We start from the raw sequence: 6,000 nt of genomic DNA on the forward strand, positions 1-6,000 counted from the left end.
AAATTTTATTAAATTATCTAAAAATATATTAAAATTTTATATCGAATTAAATATATTCCCCTATTAATTCGAGTTTTGAACATTTTTACGTTGTTTCTATATCGAAATTGTTACGCTTAATCAAGAGTTTACACCCGTCGACCCCTTTCTAACACTATATTTAATCAACTGACCCCTTACAATAATATAAAATAAGAATAAATTACAGTATAATTAAAACTTTATATAAAAATTAAGTAAAAATTACGTTTTACTTAACTAACATTAAGATAAATAATATATAATAATAATAATAATTGATATATTTATCCCCTTATCATTTATTCCCCCCAGATTACTGACTGATCCCTTGAAGGTCACTAGCGACCATGTTGGAAACACCTTCTTTGTTTTGTGTAATTAATTATTAAACTTGTGTCTAAATTCACTACAATATTATTTTAATTGTCTGTCTGTCAGTCGGTATGTTTTCTATATATATATAGACTTTTATTAGATATTATATACAAGTCGTAAAGCGGGGTTTTTAAAGGGATCGGTCGTAAAACGAGTTCTAATGTAATTACTTAATTTTTCTCATCGCTTAACCGAATTAAGAATACAATTTTGCTCTAGAATTTTGCTTTATTTTGAAAATTATTAGACTTTTAATATTATAATTTACTTAAATATTTATTTTGATTTATTTTAATCATTTTCCGAAGAGATTCCGAAGATCAGTAAATATTTGGTCTGGTTTTTCCTTATCAAATCAAATAAATAAAATATTAAGAATTATCTATTATAAAATAACATATTTATGTAGAAAAATGACGTAATAATTAAAAAATTGTTTTTAAATTTAAGATATAATAACGACATTTTGTTTATTTTATAAATAGATTCAAGGGCTCACTCAGTCTCTTATAATTCCACATATTGGGCCTAGAAGAACTCATATTCAACATGGAAAAAAGACCCTCTTAGTTTAATGTCTACAGGACATAGAGTCAAAAATGAAAATATATTTAAGGACAATCGATGAAATTTCGTCCAAAAAAATCAATTTTTAGCCCCCCAAAAAAGAAAATATTTTTAAGTGTTTGAGTTATTTACATTTATTAGAAGGGCTTAAAGACAATAAAAGTGTTAAATTCTTTAAGAATCAACGTCATAAAGGAAAAATAAATACATTTTTTTTCATATTTTGTAATTAAAAATTATAAATATTTAAATAAAAGAGAAAAGTGAGATGTAACAAAGGAAGGGACATATTTCCCATAAGAAAGGGCTCTGTCTAATAGACAATAAATAATTTTAAAAATTATTTATTGATTAAATTAATTTGTGTAATATTATTTATTTATTTTAAATAATAATTTTCAAATATGCACGAAAATTTTTTATAAAATTTAATCTTTTTTGCTTAAAAAAAAAGGTTCCAAAACGTTTAAAGGAAATCGTTCGGCTTCCTTACAAAGCACGAAAGTCATTCAGCTTCTTACTGTTTTCATCATCATCATCATCATCATCGATGTTGCTATCCAGAAATCTCCTGGGTCGTTCGGTGGATCAATGAACTCCATCTGTTCTTCCCTCTGCACCGTTCTTTGGCCACACAATCATGTTTTCCTCTCTCTCTAATTATCGTATCTCATTGTGGATTACATAATGATAACAATCATTGGTTTCAGCTGTTGACAAAGAAATGGATACGTATATTAGGAAACACTTAAACAAGTCGACGGGTTTTTATGTATATTACTCTCTGTATTTAAAAGACGAGTTAAAAGAGAGTGAGTTATACGTAGGTTTTAAATTGTAATTGTAAATTTACGCTTGTAGAATTGCCATTTCTCCTAGGAATTGTGGTATTGTTTATAACGGTATTGATGTTCGTCGCGGGTTCGAACCTCACCAGTGAGTTAGCCACGTGATTTCCACATTTTCTTCTGGTGCCTGAAACATAATTAGGAGCCAGTTCTCCATAGAAAGTCCTTCACACGTGTCTGAAACCTAAATAGGAACTAGATTTCCATAGTAAGTCTTCCCTGAAGGCATCCTTATGAGCAGATCGCTTAAGAATTGCTTTGTCTCATTTCATCGACCAGTCAACTTTCAATTTCCTAAAGTTACAATCAATTTTCAAGCTTCTGCTTTAAGTCTTACACGAATCTATAACATGACAAAGTGTTACGCTATTTAAAAATCACGCAAAATAAGAGAACGTACAGCACAAATCTACTGTATAAGAGCAAAGACATTATGGCAACAGATACTTCTTTACATTTTTGCCGAAAGATGCATTATTTGGCATTAAATTCTCTTTAAATTTAACCTAAGAATTTAATTATTTAATTTAAATACACGAGATATAAATAATGGTTATACAGTAATGGCGAATTACGGACTTTTCGAAGGATATCCGTGAAAACAACTTCATTAGTTGCACTTAATTTGTCGTTAAAAGGTTAATCGACTGTAAATAAATATAATTAAATAAATTTAATACATTCTCAAAATATTTAAAGATTCTAATGCAAATAAAATTAAGTTTCTATACGTTATCTACGCAGATCTTTATAGAAAAGAAGCCAACAGAGTCATTTGGTTCGGACCAGACCGCAAATACGCCCAAAATTTAATCTTTAGTATAAAGAAAAAGGTATTAAAATGGTAGAAATGAATTAATTTAAGATAAATGGTGAAAATTCTGTTTTTATTTTGTTTTATTCGTGTACTTTTTATGCATTTCAAAGAAGATTGGAACTCAGATTTGAGGTACCAGACTTTCATCTCTACTTCTGTATTGTTTATATTTATAAAAAGTTCGGATAAATTATTAATAAAGCAGGAAATTCATATATTTTATATTATTTTATTTACATTTTACTCTTTTTACATTGTAGGTGCTATCATCCATGTAAGAAACACTTGGAAATCATTAAGTAAATCTAATACCAAGTCTTCAACTGTTTCAGGAGTTGAGTAATTCAGAAAGGCATAGTTTCAACTGTTTTATACTGAAAGACAATGTACCCGAGCGAATTACCACAAATTACATCTAGAAATCCACGTTAAATCTAGAATCAATCCATTAAATTTAACTTAAGAGATGTTCTCCAAACGAGAGGACCAGGATACAGACTCTCATGCATAAAAGCTCTGTAACCACTCTGTATGTATAATACGTAACACGGTTAAGAATAAACAAAGATAATTTGGTGGTTCGTGCATAAAATTATTAAAAATTAAATTAATATTACAAAATAAAATAAAAATTTTCATTTAAAAATAAACAAATTTCAGTCTAACAAATGAAAATCCATTGAGAAGTCAAAAGCTGCATGTACTGGTAAGCTTTAGAACATAGAAAATTAGTTTCTATAATTTATTTTTTCCCATGTAAAATTGAATTAAAGGAACAGTATAAATCAATTGTTTTAAAATATAAGAGAAAAATTCACATAAGAAGGAAGAATAAAACTTTTAAAATAAAATTGTTTAAAACTATTCTCTGAGAACGAATACTTTATTTGCACTATAAAATTTACATTCTGTATATCTCTTGTGTTTTCTATGACATTTGCAAGCTTTTCACAATGACAAATATTTTTCCTGTGTTTTAAATTCATTGTATTATTTAGTAATACTCCGAGATACAGAGCATGTACTATCTTTTATCCTGTACAATTCTAAATAATTTATACTAATTTTCTTGTATTTTTAATGGCCTTTTAAATAATTTTACATTTTTTTCATATGATTTTTGAAATTTTTCCACGGTTTCTCCTTAACTAGACCCAAAAAAAAGTCTTTCTATAACAACTAAATTATGCCGAATCTCTCAGAAGATATTGAAAATATTCATTTCAATCCATGAAAATTATACGAATTTCATATTCCTACCGAAAATTTTTCAAAGAATAACTTATTTTTTTGAAATTACAACGTTTTAAAATAAAATAAAGTAAACAACGTTGAACAAATTCAGCATAAATAGTTAATAATTCAACAGTTTCAGTCAGTCATTGCACTTAGTTCATAATTCTGAGAAAAATTATAGATAAACTATTCTGATGCAATATTTTATCAATTCGATTGCTGTCAGTCTCTTCTATTAATAGTTTAGACCATGTTAATATCATATATATATTTTAATCATCTGTTTTCAGAAGTAAGCAAGGATGTTAGGAGGATGGAGATGCTGATCTCCATCCTCCTAACATCCTTGCTTACTATAGAGTGGTATGAAGAATGGAAAAAATTCCAAAATTAGCGATAAAATATACAAAATTTCAATAAATAACTTTATAAATAAAACAAAATTAAGATTTCTAGATATTAAATTGGTTCGTAAATATATATATTTAAAATTAAAATCAAACAAATTGATCAGAAACTTCCACGTAAATAAACGTGCATCAGCGATTAATGGCGACGATTTATCGGTCACACGTATGCTTCCACCTCATTTTATTCACGACATGTTGCAATCATTCAATGTTTATTCGTCACACTTAACTCTATGAATCCCTGTCATGGAGCAGCAATTTATTTTCCGTTGCTACAAATTTATATCGAATCTGAGCGTGAGGAGATAAACATTAAAAGGTACAAACCCTATAAATCTTTCATACATTTTCACTATTCCATCAAGTGCTGGCATGTAATGTATACTACTTTTCCGGCTGTTGTCTATATAACAGGAGAAAAGCAGAGAGACTAGGGGTTTTTTCTGTATGTATGGATGTTAGTGGGTTGGGGGAGTTAACCAATTTCGAAGCTTAATAACTACTGTGCCTTTTGTCGAAAATTTCTGAAATTTTGCAGGGAGGTTTGTGTTTTAGGGAGGTTGATGCTCTGAAAATTTGGTGTCTAAAGGTCAAGGGGATGAGGAGATAAAGAGGATCGTATGACATATCTCGAGTAGGGACGGACACTTAATGGCGACTTTCCTGGTTATCAATATTATAATTTTTTTTATGAAACCCATCTCCACGTTCATAATTAAGCATTTTGCCATTTTATAATAAATAAAAATATAAAATGTTTTTAAATAAATTTAATAATAGATAGTTCATACGGAATTTTAATGTTGCCGGGAAAGTTAAGCAACTTGTTGAACGATTTTTTGATTACGTTTTCAATATGAAATCGCTGCGACAACTGTTTAAAAAACGCCAGAATTTGCATTTTTAATTATTATTTAGCGCTTCAATTTAACTTTGAGAACACGATACGAACCCCCACCCGCACCGCATACCATAAACACTGTAGTGATGTGTATGGTGGGGGTGGACACCCTTACAATCTCTCACTCCATTTCGAAAACATGACCAATGAAAGCTTTTTTTTTTTTTTTTTTGATTTTTAAAAATATATTAAAATTAATTAAGAAGTAAATTGGAAAGAATCGCTACTAAGCCTGAATTTATTAAGTGTATCGTGTTATAATCTTCTTTCAGAAAGTAAATAATTATGGTAATTAAAGAATGAGAGAAAGTTGAAATGGGTTGAAATTCCAATAAGAAGGAGGTGTTCAATTGTGTGCGTTCACAAATCATTGCTCCGTTTACTAGGTACACGGCTTAAATAGCACCGGTTATCCGGGATATTATTACTCCAATTCATCCCGTTTAATCGAGAAAATATACTGTAATTGTCACACGCGATTTAAGCTAGATTTTATAACATTTAGTACGAATTGTAAAGTTTTTAAAATAATATTTTATAAAAAAAAAAGATTAAAGATTAAGAATAAAATATAACAGTTACGCCAAAAATCTGGATGAGATATATTTGGAATGGAATGGATAGGACTTGATGAATAGAAGAAATTGAGAAAGGTCAACTCTGCATATCATAACAGTTATTTCATTTATCCTTCCATATGTTATAAATAATTATAAATAATTATATACATCTTGTTAGATATTTGAATGGCTTGTAATTAAAATAATAATAATAATAATAATAATACTATATTTGCTGAATATGCCAGGCGTGTGGGGGTCGAAC

The sequence above is a fragment of the Centruroides vittatus genome, unplaced genomic scaffold, assembly GCF_030686945.1.
Source record: "Centruroides vittatus isolate TY-2023 unplaced genomic scaffold, ASM3068694v2 contig_3146, whole genome shotgun sequence".
Classification (NCBI taxonomy): Eukaryota; Metazoa; Arthropoda; class Arachnida; order Scorpiones; family Buthidae; genus Centruroides; species Centruroides vittatus.